At 40.0% G+C, this 24,193-nt stretch overlaps 1 long non-coding RNA gene and 1 pseudogene across 1 annotated transcript in view; one reads left to right on the top strand and one right to left on the bottom strand.

The window, feature by feature from the left end:
- Nucleotides 4,876–6,670, bottom strand: LOC100514074 (annotated as a pseudogene).
- Nucleotides 6,812–24,193, top strand: part of LOC110256739 — a 159,115-nt gene continuing 141,733 nt past the window's right edge. Inside the window, exon 1 of the long non-coding RNA XR_002338655.1 lies at nt 6,812–6,943. This is a non-coding gene — a long non-coding RNA (uncharacterized LOC110256739). The remainder of the gene's footprint in view (nt 6,944–24,193) is intronic.

A 24,193-nucleotide genomic window follows, 5' to 3' on the forward strand; every position in this document is an offset into this window, starting at 1 on the left:
GATGTGGTGCTCACCTTCCACAAACACATCAGGAAGCAAAAAAACCATCTACATGTAGAGTGATTTGCACAAATATCTACTGAACAGGCAGAAGACCTCAGACTTTCAAAAAGGGCAAGAAACCCTCCACATATGGATAACTGGGTAGATGGGTAGAACAAAATGAAAAGAGAGAGAGGAGAGGAAAAAAGAAGTCAGGATGGCACCAGTACTCCTGAGGGAGAGCTGTGAAAAGAAAGGAATCTGCATCCTGGGAGGTGATACAACTGATGGGCAGATCAGCCAGGATGGAGGGGGAGCCTCAATGCCTCAGAGAAAAGCAGAGAAGTAGGTCTGAGGAGGGCAAAGCAGAGAAAGAGCTGCATGGATAATTGGTACCATCATCACACACCCCACAGGCTTAGACACTTGGGCAGAGTGCTGAAAGTTGGGCTTCAAAGAGTAAGAAAAATATAAGCAAAATGGAGAAGCATAGGAACCATTCCCAGTTAAAAGAACAGGAAAATTCCCCTGAAGGAGAAAACAATGAAACAGGCCTCTACAGTCTAACAGACACTGAGTTTAAAAAGGAAGTAATGAAAATACTGAAGGAATTAAGAATGGATATTAACAGTAACACAGATTACTTTAAAAAGGAACTAGAAATTATAAGGAAGAGGCAGGAAACACTAGAAAATTCATTACAGAGACGAAAGCTGAGGTAAAGGCATTGAACAGCAGAACGAATAATGTGGAGGAATGAATAAGTGACCTGAAAAACAGAATAATGAAAACTGCCTAATTAGAACAGCAGACAGAAAGACAAATAAAAAAAAATGAAAGCAATATAAGAGACCTATGGGATAATGTAAAGTGTGCCATAATAGGGATTCCAGATGGAGAAGAAAAAGAAAAAATAGATTGAAAATATATTTGAAGAAATTATGGCTCGGAAATGCTCCAAATCTAAAGAAGGAAACAGATACCCAGAGACCAGAATCACAGAGGGCCTCAAACAAGTTGGACCCAAACAGACCTATAGCAGGACATATTACATTAAAAATGGCAAAAGGTAAATATAAGGAGAGGATTCTAAATGCAGCAAGAGAAAAACAAAGAGTTAATTTTAAGGGATCCCCCCCAAAGGCTATTAGCTGATTCTCAAAATAAATACTACAGGCCAGAAGAGAGGGGCAAGATATATAAAAAGTTCTAAAGGGGAAAAATTTGCAGCCTAAAATACTCTATCCAGCAAGATTATCATTTAAAATAGAAGGAGAAATAAAGAATTTCTCAGACAAACAGAAACTAAATGAATAGAGCAATATTAAACCTATCCTGAAAGAAATATTAAAAGTCTCCCCAAATAGGAAAAAGTAAGAAGATATAGGATGGAGGAAATCACAACTGCAAGGTAATTACTTAAATAAGCCAGTATACAGATCAAAAAGAAGAAGGAAAAAAACCTATTTGTGAAAGTGATGATAAACACAAGGAACAGCAAAAGAATAAACATGAAAATGTAAAACAGGACATGAAAATCATAAAATATGGGGAAGGAGAGTAAGAAAATCTAGACTCTTTTTTTAGAATGTGTTTGAGCCTATATGACTATCAGTCTAAAGCAAGCAGGTATAGGATGAGGTTAACATATTTGAAAAATAGGGCAACCACAAATCAAAAACATTCACAGAAACCAAAAAGAAGAGGACACAAGCATAAAATAAAAGGAAGTCATCCAATCAAAAAAAGAAAAAAAAATGGAGTTCCCGTCGTGGCGCAGTGGTTAACGAATCCGACTAGGAACCATGAGGTTGCGGGTTCGGTCCCTGCCCTTGCTCAGTGGGTTAATGATCCGGCGTTGCCGCGAGCTATGGTGTAGGTTGCAGACGCGGCTCGGATCCCGCGTTGCTGTGGCTCTGGCGTAGGCCGGTGGCTACAGCTCCGATTCAACCCCTAGCCTGGGAACCTCCATATGCCGTGGGGAGCGGCCCAAGAAATAGCAACAACAACAACAACAATAACAACAACAACAAAAAAAAGACAAAAAAAAAAAAAAAAAAAAAGAAAAAAAAAGGAGAAACATAGAATCAATTGGAAAACAAGGTTTAAAATGGCAATAAATACATATTTATCAATAATTACCTTAAACATCAAGGTATGATTGGACGTGGTCCAATCAAAAGACATAGAATGGCTGACTGAATAAAAAAGCAACTGCCTACAACATGCTGCCTATAAGAGACCCACCTTAGGGTAAAGGACACATATAAATTGAAAGTGAGGGGATGGAAAAAGATATTTCATGTGAATGGAAATGACAAGAAAGCAGGGGTCACAACACTCATATCAGACAAGACAAACTTTAAAACAAAGGCCATAAAGACAGATAAAGAGGGACAACTCTTTAATGATAAAAGGATCCATTCAAGAGAAGACGTTATGCTTGCCAACATATATGCCCCAAATATAGGTGCAGCAAAATACATAAAACATATACTAATAGACATAAAAGGAGAAATTGATGGGAGTACAGTAACAGTAGGAGACTTTAACACCCCACTTACATCAATGGACTGATCTTCTAGACAGAAAATCAGTTAAAGAAACAGAGATTCTAAATGACACAACAGAACAGTTAGACTTAATTGATATTTTCCAGACCTTACATCCAGAAATACATGAAGTGCAATTAATACAAGGATCAGTTTATTGGTACTATTAGTGACACCGCCACCATTCAGTTCCTTCAAATGAAAGTTTTGTCGAATTTCCCTCTAAACTTAAAACCAAGATGATCTCCATTCAGAGAGGTCTGAGAGAACTTTTTCCAGAAATTACAGTGAAGAAGCTGAATGTAACATTTGAGCCTTCCCAAGCCACAGCACAGTAGGAAAATTACTTTGCTCTTACAGGGCCCTGTATTTGCTGGTTCTGAGGCCTATGCAACACTCAGTGGCAGGGAGAGAGAGGCCCACAGCAGGAGCACACAGGCCCAAAGTCCCTGGTCATTTGCAACCTCAGTCACTGACCAAAAAAAAAAAAAAAAAAGATGTCCATATTCAGACAAGAGGTCTGACAGAAAAACAAACCCAGATGCCTTTTGGTCAGAAGCTGTGCTCCTACAGATTAGACAGCCCTTAGCCCTTCGTATTTATTAATACATATGAAACATACTGAAGTTCAAGCTTCCTGAACTGTTAACACAGCAAGTTTCCAGCAGACAGTTTCCATTACCAACTGCTCACAGGTGTGCTGTGCCTTTTGAACAACATGTGTGGTCAGAGAGACAGCAGGCAGTGATAGCAGATTTCCCATGACCTCTCTGCTTTAAAGCAGAAATTGGCACAACACTGTAAATCAACTATACTTTAATGAAAAAATTTTTTAAAAATAAAAATCAGGTCCTCACACCACGATATATGTGTTGCAACCAATTTTGTGAGGAAACCACTTGTGATAGAAAAGTAACGCTCAGTTTAATCTAAGTTACCAATAAGAGATGAAAGAACTAGTATCCACTGGTCCCGAAAATTACTTCTTACTCACTTGAAAACTCCTTTTTGTGCTTCAAGGACAAGAATATAAGCAGACTCCCAAATAGAGAGGCCAGCATGACCGAGTTGTTTGCAAAGACTTCATTAGTTTGAAAATCAGAACCATCTCACTTAGCTGACCCCCTCCCCACTTAAGGATAAATGGGAGTTTAACTAACCTAGATACACTTATTTTCACTAAAAATATGTGATACATCTTATCCTAAAAAGGTACCATGCAGGCATCTAAAAGAAGCCAGTTAATTCTGAGAGTGTCCAGGAATGGTAGGAAGAGATCACAAACCAAAACTTCCAGCATCAGACTGTGTTAAACCCAGAACATTCAACCCAACAGGACTCATGAAATGTGGCCCATGAGGTAACTCCAGCTTCTGGCAGCTGCTGCCAAGGACCAACTAATAGGAACTTGCACAGCAAAGAAGGAGCTACACTACTGATCAGATACGTTACTGCCAGGGCTCACACACCTCAGGGACAAGGGGAGGAAATGCCTGTCTCATTTGTGCTATTCATGACCCAGAAAAAAACCTGGCTGATTTGGAAGGCTTGGGAGATCAACACCAGACAAGAGGTGCAAACGTGAACGAAGAGAAGCAGAGAAGCTGGGTTTCCTTCCACAGAGGAGGCAGAAGCTCCAGAACTGGCTGAGGAGCAATAAAAGACCAGAGAAGTGACAAACAGAGTGAACAGTAGGGGAAGAGCCCAGATGAAAGGAGGGCTTTGAGCTGAAAAGAGAGAAAGAGAAAGATCGGAGGGGGGAAGGATATGAAATTCTATTGGCCATTCTGCATGAAATGGCTATGCTCAAATTTTATTGAGTATCATGCTCTGACCAAGTGCCTACAAGGTTTAGTATCCTTGTCCAAGGATATTAAATACAGAGGAGAATCCTTTCTTACCTGTTTAAATTTCCCAAGAATCAGAGTCTGTCCCAGCTGACTTTTTCAAAGTGGCTTTCTACAGAGATATAGAGTCAGTGTGGCATAGGGGAGAAAGTCCTAGAATTAGACAACTGAGGATGGAGGCCCTGCCTCACATTACCCAGGTGCCCTTGGACATGTGCCTTAACCCCTCTTAGCCTCTCCCTTTGTCCTCCTGTGTTTCCGCCTCACTGTAGTCTTAATTACATCTCCACCACAACAAAGGTAGGATGAGAAAACTTTTTGCAAACAAGAGCACAATTTAAAGCTATGGGACACAAGTGTTTCATTGTACATAGAAATCCTGCATGGTCTTAGCAAATACTGCCCATCCATAAGCAATTATGTCAATAGAGGTTTTTAAAGTTAAAAACTTAAAAAATGTTTTTCCATTTTTTTTTTTTTTTTAACTGGGGACCTGTTTCCCTGTCAGAAGTGACTGTGTCCTAATACTGTGGCTCACTTCCAGGTCTGCTGTACCTTTTAGGTGGATGAGTCACATGCTTCACGCTTCGAACGTAATGGAAGCTCTGGAGCACAAGCAGACAGCAGAGCCCACTCATAGATGGTTGATGGAGCTGCCATACCTGGTCATCACGTCTTCATCCACGTCGTAATTCACCAAAGTGCCGTAAGAAAACTGGGTGGGCGCGATGAAGTCGGTGCTGTGGGAGCTGCGTTCTCCCCAGGGAATCGAGGCACACATTGGATAAACCACCGATTTGGTGTCCATGCTATGGATTAACTGGCAGTGCTCCACAAGTCCTCCGCGATCAAAATTCTCCAGACAGCAAGGGCAAGGAAAAATATAACGACTTGGGACATTCTTTGGCCGAAGGGTCACATCCTTGGTGTGACCTTCACACCTTCCGTGATGTAATTCTGGGATTTGAGACAGGTAGCCCCGTGGACCTGGATCTGGGATAGGAAGGAATTTTTACAGCACCCAAGGCAAGAAGCCTCTGTGCTCTCAATCTGCGTGAGCTCCACGGCTGGAATGCCAGGGGCCAGAGTGCTGCCCTGTGCCCCAGAAACAGGCTTCTTCAGCTTCAGACATTCCTGCAGGCACATAGAGCACCTGCACCGGTTTCTCCTACACCACCAGGCACAGGGAACTCAAGAAGCGGCTCGGGAAGTCGGCCTCCGCCCGCCCTGCCAACTGCAAACCAGCCACCAAGTCTGCGCAGCCGTCCTACTGCCGCAGAGCCCCGCGCAACCGGAAATAACAGATTCTTGAGATCCACTCTGGACCAAGAGATACAAAGTTTCCGTAAGTGGGGCTCAAGAATTTGAATTTTTAACTAGCACCCTAAGTAATTCTGAAGTGCAATAAAGCTCAAGAATCACTGGTTATTTAAACTCAATATTCTTACCATCGTGTGAAATTCTAGCACTTGTGTTTACATTATCTTCATTTTCTCTTTGAAGAAAAGTGTTCTGTTCCTAAGGCAGTAAGTATATAAGGTTCTTGAGGGCATGAATCTCTCACTGCCTCCAGCTCAGAACAGGCCCATGAAGATGCTTGATATAAACTGTCCTGTATTGACTATAGTTGTAACTCAAAAAAAAAAAAAAAAAAAAAACCGAAAAAACAAACAAAAAAAAAAACGTGGTTACTGCCAATTTCCATTTGATGGCTTAGTGCTTGGAAAGTGCTGGGCTGAGGCCAGGTCAAGGGACTAGCACACTCTAATGATGCCAAGAACAAAGTTTCCATTTTAAAGGAGATTAAAAACAAAACAAAACAAAAAACCAAAACAACAACAACAAAAAAACCAGATTAAAGACAGCAGGTATATTAGACCGAAGTCTGTAGCTGAGGTCTGGTTTAGCCTTATTTTAGCCAAAATGGTTGAATTACTTATCATAACTTCTGATACTTTTTAAAACATGGCTTGTATTTAGGGTCTTTTTTCTTTGTTTTCTATGGCTGCCTTTGAATTCAAATTACCATGAATAAAAATAGCTTCAGTCACCCGGAGATGGGAAATGAAATCTATTTGCTCAGCAGATTTTCTTGGTATTAGTTACTGACAATGATAAGTTACAGTTTACGGTCAAGGCAAAATTCTAGCTCTGGGCTTGTCAACTGGATCAATATGAGCTGAGTTAACAGTAGTAGAGAACTGTTTCACGCAGCTGTTGTGAACTGCTGCCTGATTTATTCACCTGATTCTGCTCTGGGGTTGCCCAGGGTGGAAAAGCCAAAGGCATGTTTCACCTGAGTCTTCCCCTGATTTTTACATATTGCCTTTTTCACCAGCTGTTAGGTGTGCAGCTGGGCCCTTTGAAGGGTGTTGAGCCCTGACCTCTCCAAAGAGTGTTTAATTTTTCTGAACCTCTGTTTTTGCAGGTGGAGCCCACATCAGAAGATTTCTGTACAGTTTCTTTGAGTGTGGCTTCTTTCACTTGGCGTAATACATCTGAGATCATCTGTGATGCCTGAATAGCTGTTCATTCCTTTTTCCTGCTGAGTAGTATTCCATGGTAAGAAAGTAAAATACTTTGTTTTTCCATTTACTTGTTGAAGATATTGGGGTTGTTTCTAGATTTTGTTGTTAAATATTTGCCGTAAATATTTAAGATTGATTTTTGTGTAAACTTCATTTTCACTTGAGAGTGGGACTCTTGGGGAGAATTTCTGAGGATGATTTCTTTGAAGGGTTCTGTGTTGAGTGCTTCTCCCATTAACTGAAGAGTGAGGCTTTAGTAGGACCACTTGGAGATCTTGATATTTTTCTGTGCAGTTAGGGGAATACAATGGACTGGTGTTTGGTGTGAATGGTTGGTGAATACATGAGTAAGAAAGACTTCCTCAGTTGTTAGTGTTTCCTGGAACACCACTACTCTTTTTCTGGGTTCAAAGTAAGTTCTGTTTCAAATAGAAACTGTGACCACTTAGGACTGTTAGTGTTCCTGCTAACTCTATCTTTGGTATAATGTGTTTACCACATGCATCTTGGGTCCACTGGAATTCTCTGTTCATGGGGCATTGAGATACTATTTGCAAATGGCAAGAAAGGATGTACGTGCATTCTGGATGTATCTCCCGAGTTCATTTGCATGGTCCATGGTCCCAGTGCATGGAAGAAACTGCCTGTTTCCAACAACAGAGATTGTGGATGCTGAGATGCGGTCAAGGGGCTTTGGTGGTGGTTGTGTCTTTGAAGAAATGAATCAAGTGTGGATGTGGTCTTTTTCTCTTCCAACCTGTGCATGTGGTCTTTTTCTCTTCCATCTTTCTTTTACAGTTTTTATAATAGGCTAGTGCCAGGAAAATGTGGGATAGAACATCCTCTTGGTTTCTTGGGACAAAAAAATCTCTCTGAGGTCTGGTATGGAAAGCCCAAGGCATGGATACCAATATTGCTCATACATTGTACTGTCGTAGGTAAGTTAATTCTCTTTGAATCTCAGCTTCTCCCTTTTAATATGAAAATTAAATATGTTTATGCACAGGGTGACTGAGAGCATTCACACAAGGCAAATGAACCTGGCACAGAGGCAACATGATAACTGTTCAAATCCTGGGGACAGATGTCTGCATCTTGCATGCCTTGCATCTGCTCCCTCTCCTTTCCCTTGCAGGGCTCTTTTCCCCACTGTGCCCTACAGGCCTGGCCCCTCAGTGCCCCAGCCTCTACAGAGAAGGATGTAATCTGCTTGGAAGGGCTAGAGGTGGGTGTGTATGGGTCTTGATGTGGCAGCATGCAATGAACTTCATCAACGATTTGGCAAACCTTTATGTAGATCAAAGAAGTGTTGATGGACATAATTTGGTGAGTTGAAGACCCACTCTCTACCCCATGCTCCCTTTGACTCTGCCATTGCTGCCCTCTCTGGAAAGCACTGTGCTGAGATTCAGGAGATCTGCTTCAGCTCTATCTCTGCAACTCTTGTTTCATGTATTTGAGAAAGTCATATTGCCTCTTTGAACTTCAGTTTCCAGAAAAATTTGGATAAATAGTGCTTATTCTATATACTTCTCAGGAAATTTGTAAGGTATAACATGCTGTATCAACATAAAACATTATTAGTACTATTATCCAACACTTCATATGATTTTAGTTTAGTGTTTTATCTTGCTCAAAAATGGCGGCTCCCTCCCACATCTTTTAATACTGGACTAGAGAAAATAAATCCAAAAGGGTGAATTTTTTTTATTAAAGTATAATCGATTTACAATGTTCTGCTAATTTCTGCTGTACAGCAAAATGACCCAGTCATACATGTATATACATTCTTTTTCTCATATTATTTTCCATCATTTTCTATCCCAAGAGACTGGATACAGTTCCCTGTACTATACAGTAGGATCTCATTACTTATCCATTCTAAATGTAATAGTTTGCGTTACCAACTCCAAGCTCCCAGTCCATCCCACTCCCTCCCCCTCCCCCAAAGAAGTGAATTTTTAATTGTGAAATTTCTAGTGCTTTGGCCCTAGAATAGTCTTACTTTTTGAGAGTAGAGAGAGCTTCTTTGTATCCCCAAAACAAGTGTAGTTTAGTCAGTTAAGTATTTTGCTTACATCTCAGGCTGCCTCTGAATCACACTCCTGGAGACCTGTAGGTGGCTTAGAAATTTATTTTAGAAACAAGGCTTATATGTCGATTGCACTTCCTCTGTGGTTCTCTCATTGTCTGTTTCTGACAATATTTGCATGAAACCAGATATTTGATTTCAAGAACATCTGTTCTTACAATTTGTTTCCCACCTGAATCAAGACTCTTCCGCCTGGGCTGTAAGAGCTGCTCTGCTCAGCAAGATTTGGGATGTGGGCAGCAGGCAGAGGGGGGCTTGATAGGGATGTTTAGGAGCACAAACAAGTTTGCCTGGGGCGTCCAGAGTCAGGGGAAGATGTGATGAGTACAGAAGCCTTGGGGAATTAGTGTTATTTGTTTAGCCCAGTTTTTCCAATGGGTACGTATTCCTTTTTTTTTTTTTTTTTTAAAACACGTATTTTTTTAAAAATCAGGACATCACCATTTTGTTTAGAAATCTTTCTCAAATGTAGTGTTCTTCCTTACCTCCCAGATTAAAGTGTGTGGGATTCATTAAGCTCTTACTGCCTGCTAGGCTTTGTTTTTTGTCCTTTAAATGGAAAACGTGGAGGATGATACCTAAACATTAGCACCTGTGCTATATTATACTGTTTGTGATGCTTCGGCTTTACTAAGGTTGAAGAGTTTTATTCTTTTTTTTCCCTTTAATGATTTTTATTTTTATTTTTTTACATTATTGTTAGTTTACAGTGTTTTGACAATTTCTACTGTACAGCAGAGTCACCCCGTCACACACACACACACACACGCACACATATACATTCTTTTTCACGCATTATCTTCCATCATATTCCATCATAAGTGACTAGATATACAGCAGGGATCTCATTGCTTATCCATTCCAAATGCAATAGTTTGCATCTATTAACCTCAGACTCCCTGTCCATCCCATTCCTTTCCCTCCCCCTTGGAAATCACAAGTCTTTTTTCCAAGTCCATGAGTTTCTTTTCTATGCAAAGGTTCATTTGTGCCATATATGAGATTCCAGATATAAGTGACATCATATGGAATTTGTCTTTCTCTTTCTGACTTACTTCCCTTAGTATGAGAGTCTCTAGTTCTATCCATGTTGCTGCAAATGGCATTATTTTGTTCTTTTTTTATGGCTGAGCAGTATTCCATTGTGTATATATACCACATCTTTCATTCATCTATTGATGGACATTTAGGAGGAAATCATACAGATCAGAGAGGAAATCAATAAAATAGATATTCAAAAAACTAGAAAAAAATCAATAAAACCAAGGGCTGGTTCTTTGAAAAGGTAAACAAAACTCTGGCCAGACTCACCAAGAAGAGGGGAGAAAAAATCCAAATAAACAAAATAAGAAATGAAAAAGGAAAAATCACAATGGATACTGCAGAAATACAAAAAACCAGAAGAGAATACTATGAGCAATTATATGCCAACAAATTTGACAACCTAGAAGAAATGGACAACTTTCTAGAGACTTACAGCCTGCCAAAACTGAATCAAGAAGAAATAGATCAACTGAATGGATGGATCACTAGAATTGAAATTGAGTATGTAATCAAGACACTCCCTACAGACAAAAGTACAGGACCAGATGGCTTCGCAGGGGAATTCTACCAAACATACAAAGAAGGACTTATACCCATCCTTCTCAAAGTTTTTCAAAAGGTTGAAGAAGAAGAAGGAACACTCCCAAAGACATTCTATGAAACCACCATCACCCTAATACCAAAACCAGACAAAGATACCACCAAAAAGGAAAACTATAGGCCAATATCTTTGATGAATATAGATGCAGAAATTCTCAACAAAATTTTAGCCAACCAAATCCAACATATACTATGACCAAGTGGGATTCATCCCAGGTGCACAAGGATGGTTCAACATAGGCAAATCAATCAACATCATGCACCACATAAACAAAAGAATAGTCCCAAACCACATGATCATCTCAAAAGATGCAAAAAAAGCATTTGGCAAAGTCCAACATCCATTCAGATCAAAACTCTTACCAAACTGGGTATAGAGGGAACATACCTTAACATAATAAAAGTCATCTATGGCAAACCCACAAGAAATACAATACTCAACGGAGAAAAGCTGAAAGCCTTCCCACTAAAATCTTGAACAAGACAAAGATGTCCACTCTCACCACTTTTATTCAACATAGTATTGGAAGTCCTAGCCACAGCAATCAGACAAACAAAATAAATAAAAGATATCCAGGTTGGAAGAGGTAAAACCGTCACTGTATGCAGATGGCATGATACTATATACAGAAAACCCAGAGGACTCCACACAAAACTACTCAAACTGATTAATGAATTCAGCAGAGTAGCTGGATATAAGATTAACATTCAGAAATTGGTTGCATTTCTGTATACTAACAATGAAATATTAGAAAAGGAATACAAAAATATAATATTTTTAAAAATTGCACCACAAAAATTAAATACCTAGGAAAAAACCTTACCAAGGAGGTGAAAGACTTACATGCTGAGAACATTCATCAAGGAAATTAAAGAGGATTCAAAGACATGACAAGATATACCATGCTCCTGGGTTGGAAGAACTAATGTTATCATAGAAATGGCCATACTACCCAAAGAAATATACAGATTCAATGCAATCCCCATCAAATTACCCATGACATTTTTCGCAGAACTATAATAAACAATCTATAAATTTATATGGAACCACGAAAGACCCAGAATTGCCAAACCAATCCTGAGGAACCAGTCAAGTAGGAGACACAACTCTCTCAGACTTCAGGCAATATTACAAAGCTATAGTCATCAAGACAGACAGAGACCAATGGAACAGAATAGAGAACCCAGAAATTAATCCAGACACCTATGGTCAATTAATCTTTGATAAATGAAGCAAGAATATAAAACGGGAAAAAGACCGTCTTTTCAGCAAGTGGTGCTGGGATAACCGGACAGTCCTATTTAAATTAGTGAAACTGGAACACACCCTTACATAATGCACAAAAATAAACTCAAAATGGCTTAAAGACTTAAATGTAAGACAAGACACCATCAAACACCTGGAAGAGAACATAGGCAAAACATTCTCTGACATCAACCTTACAAATATTTTCTCAGGTCTGTCTCCCAAAGCAACAAAAATAAAAGCAAAAATAAACCAATGGGCCCTGATCAAACTGACAAGCTTTTGCACAGCAAAGGAAACCTTAAAAAAAAAAAAAACCCTAAAGACAGTCTATGGAACAGGAGAAAATAGTTTAAAATGATGCAACTGGCAAGGACTTAATCTCTAAAATATACAAACAACTTATACCACTCAAAAGCAAAGTAGCTAACAATCCAATTGAAAAATGGGCAAACGACCTGAACAGACATTTCTCCAAAGAAGATATACAGATGGCCAACAGACACATGAAAAAATGCTCAACATTATTAATTATTAGAGAAATGCCAATAAAAAGTCATGAGTCAGAGTACACCGTCAGAATGGCCATCATTAACAAGTCACCAAATAACAAATTCTGGAGAAGGTTTTGAGAAAAGAGTACCCTTCTACACTCTTGGTGGGAATGTAAATTGGTATAACCATTATGGAAAACAGTATGAAGGTACCTCAGAAAACTAAGTATAGAACTACCATATGACCCAGAAATCCCACTCCTGGGCATGTATCTGGTCAAAACTTTCCTTGAAAAAGATGCATGCACCTGTATGTTCATTGCAGCACTATTCACAATAGCCAAGACATGGAAAATAGCTTTATTCTTGTACAAAATGATCCCAGGGCCCAAGGATGTGAAGAAGTGGCCAGAAAAGAAGGGCTGTGGTTGGGCTGGTGAGATAGCCAGTACTTGACATCAGCTGGGCCATAGGCCTGCAGGGACCTTACCTCCCTGGGCTCTCTGGCCTCATCCCAAATCCTCACAGTGATAGGAAACCACCGAAAGGTCTTAAGCAGGGGCAGGAGTGATCAGATTTAGATTTCAGAAGGTCTCAGACCACAGGTGAAGAATGAAGTAGAGGGGTGCAGAGGAGGCTCTTAAGTGCAATAGTCCAGGCAAAGGGGAGGCTCCCACACCCTTGTGATCTTGCATCTGCCCTGCCTGCCTTTCAGGATCATCCTGCTTGCTTTCCCACTTCTGACTGCTACCCCGTCCTTCCATGTCAAGTTCTGCTCAGATCTTTAAGTAGTGTTCCTTCTCCGCTTTCCTGTAGAAATGCTCTTCTACCTATTTAGCACTTTCCCTTGTCTTGCCTGGAGTCAGTGGCTGACAATCCTGCATTCCTGTGGATTATCATTTCCTTGAGGGCTGGGCACAGCCTCCCTCATCCTTGTGTTTCCTGTAGAAGCCAGCTCAAATACGTGGGTGTGTTAGATTACACATTGTTCTCACAAATGTTAAGTGGTGTTTGAAAATATAGGAGGCAGTGGGTAGATATGTTGTTGAACAAATGAATGAGTGGATGGGTGGTAAATAATGGGTGGAGTTAGGGAATTTTTGTGAGGTAGTTCTTGATAAGATCTTAAAGCCAGATCTGCAAGTTAGAATTATGTGTAAACATAGAGTCAATTGCCTTGATGTAAAGTCTTTGTATTTTAGAATATTAGATTCATAATTTCCATTTTTGTGGCTGTCCTGGAGCCTTTTTGGTTTACTCTCTGATTCTTAGCTGTGTTCTGGAGATGAAGCTGTTAGAGAACTGAATGCATCTGTTTCGGAGGTAGACAGTGAGATTTTTGAAAGACACCTGGGGCTGCTCTTGCACGCAGAGTTAAAGAGAGCAGTCACCTGCATGATGTCACTTCAGGGAATTCTGGAGGGACCCCTGTCTTCTCGAAACAATCCTTCCACCTTTCCATTAATACCTTCTGTAGTGGGATCTGCACTTTTTTTTTTTTAATTTTAAGGCTGCACCCACAGCATATAGAAGTTCCCAGGCTAGAGGTCAAATTGGAGCTGCAGCTGCTGGCCTACACCTCAGTTACAGCAACACCAGATCCAGTCTGAGTTTGTGACCTACACCAAAGGTCACAGCAACACCAGATCCTTAACCCACTAAGAAAGGCCAGGGATCGAACCTGCATCCTCATGGATACTAGTGGGGTTCATTACCTCTGAGCCACAACGGGAACTCAGTTTTAAAACCATAGCCTCATGTTCCTGGAAGAGGTCACACTCTTGTGTCAGATGTATTTCCCACCAAAGGATAAATGACTGATGGCAAATCTTTCCTTGAGAGAATTGAAGTCCCACTTGAGGGGAGGAGAGAGTGGAGGGAAGAAAGGGGAGGTTGGGGAGTGTGTACAGACTTCTTGGAGTGATTATCTTGCCTGATTTTCCAGTTTAAAGGGTGTTTCAGTCAAGATTGTTTAAAGTCAGAGGTCAGTGAATGTTTTCTGTAAAGGGCAGAACAGTGAATATTTTAGGCTGTAAGGACCATTTGGTATCTGTCTTAGCTACTCAGCCCTGCCCTTAATGTGTGAAAAATGGCCATAGGCAGTACATCAATGAAGCAGGGGCAGGCAGGGGAGCTGTGTTCCAGTAGAACTGTTTATACAAACAGGCTGAGGGCTGATTTTTGCCTGCTATCCATAGTTTGTTGACCCTGGTCTAGGTTATTTTTAACTGAAAAAAAAAAAAAAAAAAAAAGCAAAGCACGTAGCTCATGGATTAACACAAAAAAGGATTATTTCTGGCTTATGTTAAATGTCCAATATAAATAAAAAAGTGCTCTCATGGTCATTCAGGGGTTCAGGCTGACAGGGGCTCCATCTCAGCAAAGCTTCTATTATCTCCTTGACAATGAGAAGGCTGGTGGTTGAATGGCACACTGGCTCTTGAAGAGACACATGGAACTTCTGCTAACTTTTCATTGGGCAATGTGAGTCACATGGCTGCATCTAATTTCAAACGGATAGGGAAGTGCAATCTTAAGGGCACAGAGGGAGAACCAGAATTCTAGGCTGGGTGATTTGCAGTGAGCACCATGCACAAGGAGCCAGAGTTCACAAGAACACCCCTATTCTCTTCTCAGTCCAACAGAGGGGGCAACTGTGGCTTCCTGCCCCTCATTCAGCATCCTCAGGTCACTGCATCTCCCATAGGCCTGACCTGAGTCAGCATTTCCTACCACTTTCTAGATGTTTAGGGTGGTGCCTCTACTCAGAGCTCATCCCTGTCAAAGCTTATCTGACGTTCCTGATTGCCAGAGCCTGTTATAGTTAGAGGATGTGTTACTTCACAGCCTGTTGAAAATCTTCACTTTCCAGTTTCTTAAAGATGGCTCCCAACTCAAGTTCTCAAATTCCAGTTGCCCTAGGAGGGATTTTTAAATTTTTATTATTATTTTTGGTCGGGTTGGCCTTTTAGTAGTTTTCTAACAGTCTGGAAAAAAATATTTTATATATATATATGTTCATCACACATCAAACGATATCTGGGCAACCTTTTATTGCTTGGACTAGACTTCCTATTCTGGTTCATTTCCTACTGCTTCCCATACTTCACTGTACACTTCAGCCAAGCCACATTTTGGAAGGAACAACAGGTTATATATTTTCACATTATTGTCCATGCTGTTCCCTCTGCCTCAAAAGCCAGCCCTTGAGTTTATCACCAGACCTAGTCAGTCTTGTTAATAATGTTCCAGTCTTCATTATGTTCCTAAAACCAATCAATAACTCCAATAAAAATGGCTAGCATCAGCCAATGGTGATAGCGTGTTATGAATTAAGAATTGTACATGTAAGGATAACCTGACCCCCTTGCTGTACAGTGGGAAAATAAAAAAAAAAAAAAATTGTGATTAATCCAATTCTAGGAACTTTAGGTTAACTAACTAAATAAAATCTTATTGTGCAGGGGGTTGGCAAACTATGGCCTGAGGGTCAAATTTGACCTGCCACATTTTTTTTTTTTTTTTTTTTTTTGCAAATAACATTTTATTGGAACACAGCTACATTCATTTGTGTCTTGTTTATGGTGTTTTCACACTGCAGTGACATGGTTGAGTAGGTATGAAAGAGACCAAATGGCCCAGATAGCCTAAAATACCTACACTTTGGACTTCTGCAGAAAATAGTTTCTGTGTATATAGTGTATGGTTTGGTGACCACTGGATCAGCACAAAAAAAGCGTTATCATCTGAATGCACTGTGTTTGAAGAAAGGTTTCTAGTGAGAAGTAGTTACCCAAGAGTTTCCCTAGAAGAGGTCATCTTGAGTTTTGCTTCTGTCTCTGATGTTTTATTTACTAGTAACAGAATTCCAAATCAAACTTCTTAAGCAAAAAATGGGGTGGGGTGGGGAACGTTATTGGCAAATATAACCAAAATTCAGAGAAGGCGGGGATGGAGCTGACTTGAAGGTTGGTTTGCTTCTTGGAGTTAGATGTACTTAGCCTCTGGTTCACTTAGTTTTCATGCTTGCATTTCTCTATGGATTGCCTCATTTTCTGTTGCAGGTGGACTAGGAGACAGGGAAAATGCCACCAGGGAGTTATGAACTCATTTCTCCCAGCTTTGACCTGGAGGAAAATGCTTCTACCTTCCAGTTACAAAAATCATAGGGCAAGACCGCAATCAGTGAGTTTAGATTCTGTGCCCACCCCTTGGACCAATCATGGAGGCTGAGCCTGAGATATACTATGGTTGGCCTAACATTATTTATATGCCCACTTTGGTGATGTAAGGAACAGATGTTTTATTTGAAGCCATGACCATTGGAAAAGTGTTGTAAAATGCTTCTCCACCATGTCTTTACTACAGTTGGGTATTCATGGAATTACTGGGCAGGAGCCCAGTAATGGATCAAGGCAGTTCTAGATATATATTGTTTGCAAACAACTGCAGGAATTAGCAATTTGAAACAATATCCATTGGTTCCGAGACTTTTAAAAAGGGAATAATTAATTGATTTTTAGTGAACTTGCAGAGTTAGGCAGACACCACCACAATGCAATTCTAGAACATTTCCATCATCCAAAAAGATCCCTTTTACCCATTTGTTCCCATCTCCAGCCCTAAGCAACCACAATTGTAATTTCTTTTTATGGATGTGGCTTTTATGGACATTTATATAAGTGGAGCCATGCAATATGTAGTCTCTTGTATCTGGATTCTTACATTTAGTATGTTTTTGAGGTTCATATATGTTGTAGCTTGTGCCAGTGTTTTGTTTCTCTTTGTTGCTAGAAAATATGCCATCTTATTAGTATACTACACTGTGTTTCAACATTTGATGGGTGTTTGAACTGTTTCCAGTTTTTGTCTATTCCGAATAATGCTGCTATGAACATCTGCCTGAGACTTTGACTTCTTAAATTTCCTTTTCTTTCCTTTTAGTAGTTCTTTTCCCTTTTAGTAGTTTTAGAAAATATATAGGTTCATCTCCAATTTGAGCTGGTTCACTGGTTTTAAAAAAACTTTCAATTCAATTAGAAAGTTAATATTTGGATTCGCTGCGGGATTTAGCAAATGAGTATATTCATTCTAGTTTCTGGTTCATGTTCTACTTTAGTTCCTGTCCCTAATGGCAACTTAAAAGTCTGTAGCAGATTCTGTGCTGGAAATGAAGACAGATTAGTGTACATGGAGAAAATTTGTCTCTGTATTAAACTCAAGCATTGCAGTTAAATGGCCATCTCTCCTTCATCCTCCAACCCACATCCCCACATCCATCCTTGGGTATAGGATTTTATCCATTTCATAAAACCTCCCAGCCATCTCTGTTAGAAGGTGGTGGATTATAGCCCTAGATGCCGGTAGGGGCAGGCTCTCAGCATGTGAGACAGTGATTCAAGCTTCCAGAGCATAATTCTGGTTAGCTGTAGGGACAGGGTATCTCCTATAGGAGTACAGTTGTACCTCTGGGAAATAATTGCTGGTAAGAGCAAAACTGGTCCTTTCCGCTCTTTGACATGATGCCCTTCAGTCATTGATCTTATTTAAATGCAAGCTCCAGCATTTAAGGGCAATTTCCTATACTAGTAAAAATGTACGTATAGGTAAAAGAGACATGATTGTAAAAATCTCTCCCATGGCTAGCAGCTTAGGTTTTTAACTACAGAGATATCTGCTGTGTATGACCTATCTTTCAAGTGATTGCATTCCTTTTTGGGTTCTGGAATCACTTAAAATGAGAGTTGGCAAATGATCTGAGAAACTATATTTGTGTTAATGGAGAGCCTGCTGATAAACTGGCTCATCATAGAACATTAGAAGTCCCTCGCTCAGCTGAACATCCCCCATTGTCCTCCTCAATGTCTGTCCCCTCCCCCAGCACAGCTCCATCATGTAGAATGAGAGGGGAAATCAGAAGCATTATTGGAGAGATGGATTCTTGTGCTTGTTGCAGTGACCTTTGAATTTGACCTGGGAGGTCCCTGTCAACCTTTTTGTGAGCTCCTAGCATCTTCAGTGTCCCAGCTTAAACACCAAAGAATTGGGTTTCCCAGACATCTTGGCTTGTGGGCTTCTTCTTTTCCAGAACTAATATTTCAGTAGGCAAATATCCAAGGTTACCCACATTCTGCCTATCAATTAGGGGAGAAGAGGAGAAAATGATACTAACTCAGTGGTTGTGTTCATTAAATAGGGAAATGCAAACTAGGGTCTTACAGAATTGCTTAATCTAGAGTGCCAGGGAGTAGAGACAGCTCCTGACCTTGGAGCAGCTGCGATCCTGAAGCCCAGAATCCTCCCCTAATTGCACTAAAGCCATCCTAAATATACTCTGTTTCTACTCATCATGCTTCTGTGACTGAGACAGGACACAGAGTACCTTCCAGATTTTGCAGAGGATGACACTGAAGTTTAGCCATCTGAAAGTGGCTAAAATCCATGTGTCCTAACTCTTTGGTTCAACATTCTGTCCTCTCCTCTGAAGATTGCTTCTCCATTATTCCAAATGATATTTTCATTTTTGCTTCTAAGAATCTGGAGAGCAGGGAGATGGACAAAGCATTTGAATCAATTCCAGTGTGTTATGAGAGCTTTCCCACCTGGCTCACAGATCCTGGGAAGAGGTAGCATTGGTTTATGCGCATGCAGTCCCCTGAGAAAGCTTCTGTTAGCTTTGACACTATGAGGAGAGGGCAGATGAGGTCTTTTATCCTCCTATTAGCCCTTCTTTTGCCTAGCACCCATTATCCTTCTGGTAATAGCACCCTTGTTTTCCTCGGGGAACACTCCACGCTTACTCTAGGTCCGTGTGGTCTGGCTGTGTTAATTCAGCTCCCTGCTCTTAAGTGATCCTATGACTCAGGCCTGGCCAATCAGAGCTTCTTATTCTCCTCCTGACTTAAAGTTAATGGTTTAGGAAGTGGGCACATGGCCCGATTTAGACCAATGGGAATCAAAGCAGAACTCTTGCTTTAACTGTGGAAGAAGAGAGGTTTCCATTGGATTGGCTGCCAGAATTTCCAGGATTTGCATTCTCACAACTATATCCTGCCATCATGATGGAAGAACTTGTCTGAAAATGGAGCAGTGAAAAACGAAGTTGAGAGACGGTAGGAAACTGGATCCTGATCCTTTCTTCTCATTACCATTACCATCGTTTTACTTTTTTATTGAAGTATAACATCAGTATAATAGATTACACTAATCTTAAGAGGCCAACTTGATATATCTGTATGTATTTGGAAATATACGTATATTTGTGTTACCACCACTCAGATAAAAAATAAACTATTTCAAGTGCCCAAATGGTCCTTCTTACGCCCCTTCCCAGAGAGGACCAGTAGTCCATGCATTCTCAATGGATGATACCAACCAAGGGGATGAGAATTGGTTGGAGGGGCAAAAAAACCCTTAGCTATTGGGTTTGTGTCCTGCCAGAGGGCCAGAGTATATAAAAAGATATGCAATATACTCGTGATATGAAAACTTAATGGGGGGTGTTTTAGGAAGAAAATGTCGAAAAAGGCTCTTTGTTACAAGGGTGGAGGGGGGCAAAAAAGGAGAAAACACCTAAGAAAAGCTTCACAAATCTGATTATATCACTGCCGATTTATTTTGCCTGTGCTTGAACTTCATTAAATGCAGTCATACAGTGTGTGGCTGGAGAGTGGACCCATTTACGTCTGGCTTCTTTTCTTCAACATATTTATTGTGAGCTTCATCTATGTTGTTGTATGTATCAGTTGTTTATTCCTTCTTTTACTGCTGAATTATTCCATTGCATAGATATAATACAGTTTTGTTTATCTCTTCATCTCTTGACAAATATTTGGGTTGCTTCCAGTTTTTGGCCATCGTGGATGCAGATGCTATAAACATTTTGTATACATGTTTTGGTGGGCATATGCTTTCTTTTTTCTTGGGCTAATGCCTGGAAGTGAAGGTACTGGCTCACAGTTTAAGAACATGTTAAACTACATTAGATAGTGCCAGTTTTCCACAGTGGTGATACCAGTTTCCTGCAGCAGTATCTGAGAGAGTTCCAGTGCCATTTTCTCCCAATACTTGGTATTTTTAGTCTTTTTAATTTTAATCATTCTGGAGGGTGTGTACTGGCAATCTCATTGTGGTTTAAATATGCCTTTCTTTGATGTTGAGTACAATTTCATAGGTCTCTTGGCCATTTGGAGATCCCATTTGTGAACTGCATTTTCATGACTTCTGCCTATTTTACCTGGGTTGCTTGTCTTTCTTATTGGGTTGTCAGATTCATGTGCTGAAAATATCTTCTTCCAAGCTATGGTTTGCTTTTATTCTTTTGATGGTTACTTTTTTTTTTTTTTTGCTTTTTAGGGCCACATTCATGGCATATGGAGGTTCTCAAGCTAGGGGGTCGTGTTGGAGCTACAGGTGCCGGCCTACACCACAGCAAAAGCAATGCTAGATCCTCAACCCACTAAGCAAGACCAGGGATCAAACCTGCAACCTCATGGTTCCTAGTCAGATGCATTTCTGCTGTGCCACAACGGGAACTCCTCTTCATGGTTACTTTTGATGAATTAAAGTTCTTAATTTGTTGAACTCCAATTTTTTTGTTAAGAAATCTTTGCCTATTCCAAAGCGATAAGAATTTCTTCTGTGTCTTTTAGAAGTTCTATGCATTTTGCTTTTCCACTTAGACATACTTTTGAATGAATACTTTTTTATATGGCATAAATAGGGATTGAAGTTAATATGTTTTTTCTTTGAATGTCTAATTGCTCAAGTGCTGTCTATTATGAAAAATCAGCCATTTCCCCATTAAATCGAAGTTATGTCTTTATTGTAAATCAAGTGATTATATATGTGTGGTCTCTTTCTGGATTATTTATTTTATTCCGTTGTTCCATTTGTCTAACCCTGCAATAATAGCACATTAATATAAAGGCATTTTAAAGAAATCTCACCATTAGGTAGTATAAGGCATCCTAATTTCTTCTTCAAAATTATTTAGGTTATTTTAGACTTCATGCATTTCAATGTAAACTTGTAATAAGCTTGTCAATTTCCACCAAAAAAAACCTCGAGATTTTGATGGGAATCAAATCCATAGCTGTATTTGGGAAGAACTGACATCTCAATAATCCTGATTCTTACAGTACATGAAAATAGCATACTTTCTTTGTTTATTTAGGCCTTTAATTTCTCTTGGCACTGTTTTGCTGCTTTCAGTGCAGAGAATTGTGCACATTTCTTTATTTTTAGATACTTGATATTTTAAAATGCTACCGTAACTGGTATTTATTTTTAAGATTTTATTTCCCCAATTTTTCTTATTAATATAAATACATACCTGTTGATTTTGGTATAGTGACCTCAGTCATGCAGTTGCTAAAGGTACTTTTAGATTCTAATGATGTGTTTGTAGATTCTGTAGGGACTTTTACATACCCAATCATGTCATTAGCATACTGATATTTATACTTCTCTCTTTCCAATTTTGTGCCTTTTGTGTCTTTTTGTTGCTTTATTGCACTAGTTAGGATATCTAATACAATCCTAAATACCCAGAATGATAAAATATATCTTTATCTTCCTCCTGACATGAGGGACTTTTTTCAATATTTCATCCTTAAATGTGATATTAGGTGACACATTAAAACTTTAATTGAGATATATTTTACAAACAATAATCTTCATCCATTTAAGTGTACTATTGAATGGGTTTAATTGTTGTGAAGTCGCCTCTATAATCAAGATAGTGACCTTTTTCATCACCTCCAGAAGTTGATGTGTTGGAAGAATTCTCAGAATGAGCCTCAGTGGAGCTCATCCTTATAAAATCTGATCCCCTTTGAGTATGGATGGAACCTGTGAATATTATGAGATGTCATTCCCACAATTATATATGTTATATGGCAAAAGAGAGACTATTCAGATTGGCCTAATTTAATCACAGAAGGCTTTTAAAAGCAGAGCATTTTCTCTGTCTGGGAGTAGCAGAGAGATTAAATCAGAGATTTAAAGCATGAGAAGGACTTGCCCTCTCTTGCTAGTTTGAAGATGGAGGAGCCACATGAGAAGGTACTGTGGGTAGCCTTACGAAGCTTAGAGTGACCTCTGACTAACAGCAAAGAATCAGGGACCTTGGTCCAAACACAATGTCATTCCAACAATCCAAATGAGCATGGGAGCAGATTACTCCACAGGATTTCCAGGGAAAAGCCCAGTTCTGCCTTGATTTCCTCAGCAGAGAACCAGTTGAATCTGCTTGGGCCTCCGACCTAAAAAACTGTGAGATATTAAAAGGGTGTTGTGTTGGAATTTCCCTTGTGGCTCAGTGGTTTACGAACCCAAGTAGCACCATGAGAACGTGGTTTGATCCCTGGCTTCGCTCAGTGGGTTGGGATCCGGCGTTGCCATGAGCTGTGGTATAGGTTGCAGATGTGACTCAGATCTTGCGTTGCTGTGGCTATGGTGTAGGCCGACAACTACAGCTCTGATTGGACTCCTAGCCTGGGAACCTCCATATGCCATGGGTATGACCTAAAAAGACAAAAGACAAAAGAAAAAAAAGAGTGTTGTGTTAAGTTTCTGTTTTGTGGTAATTTTTTAGGTAGCAACAAAAAACTGAAACACATGTTGATGCCTGGAAGTGGGTGTTGCCATAACAAATACCTAAAAGGTGGAATCAGGCAGATGTTGGAAGAAGTTTTAGGAGCATCATAGAAAAGATAAGATTACCTCAAAAAGACTTTTAGTAGAAATACTACATAGCAATAGATACTGAAAACAAAAGATGCTGGAAACTAGAGGAAGGGAAATCCTGCTATTTAGTAACAGACAGCTTTGCAGATTGTTTCCCATCATTATGAGGAAAACTTATAATGATGAACCTGGACATTTAGCTGAGAAGATTTTCCAGCAAAGTATTGAAGTTACAGCCTCATTTCTTCTTGCTGCTTCTAGTAAAATGTGGGAAGAGAGATGTAAATTGAGTGAAGAACTGTTAAACAAAAAGGGACAGAGACTTGATAATTGGGAAATTGTCAGCATATCCAGGTGCCAAAGATAATGCAATGTAAAAATGGCTACCGAAAGAATGACAGGGAGAAAAAGGCTGAAGGTGTAAAGTGATACCAACTTGCTGAAACCACAGAAAGATCAAAAGATCAGGTTATTCAGGAGCTCCCCTGTGGCGCATGGGTTGGAGATCTAGTGTTGTCACAGCCGCGGCTTGTGTTGCTGCTGTGGTGTGGGTTTGATCCCTGGCCCAGGAACTTCCACATGCCATGGTGTGGCCAAAACAAAAACAAAAACAAAAACAAAACACCCCCAGAGATCAGATTATTCAGCTTCACAAAAGGCCCTTCCAAGAGATTATATAGCTTCTAAATCAAACCGGAAGACACCTAGCATGCTTCAAAGCACTGTTCCTCAGCCATCTCAGGAGAAGCAAAAGAGAGAAGCAATCCTACCTGTGAATAACAGCTTTCCCTATGAAGTTATGAACCTTTGGAGTTTCATTGTGCTTGTGCACCTGTGAGTGTGATGAGATACCCCTCCTGGGAGTGTGTTATCTTATATGCACAGTTTACCTTAAAATAGGAAAATTATCCAGTTGAGCCTAATTTAATCACATGATTCCTTAAAAGCAGAGGACTTTCTTGGGCAGAAGGAGAAGTCAGAAAGAGTCAAAGCAGGAGGACTGGATGTTCTTGCTGGCTTTGAAGATGGAGGGGGCTGCATGAGAAGAAATGAGGGCAGCCTTCAGGATATGGTGGTTCCTACCTAATGGCCAGCAGGAAAATGGGGCTCCAAGCATCA

The sequence above is a fragment of the Sus scrofa genome, chromosome 14 (assembly GCF_000003025.6).
Source record: "Sus scrofa isolate TJ Tabasco breed Duroc chromosome 14, Sscrofa11.1, whole genome shotgun sequence".
In the NCBI taxonomy this organism is placed as follows: domain Eukaryota; kingdom Metazoa; phylum Chordata; class Mammalia; order Artiodactyla; family Suidae; genus Sus; species Sus scrofa.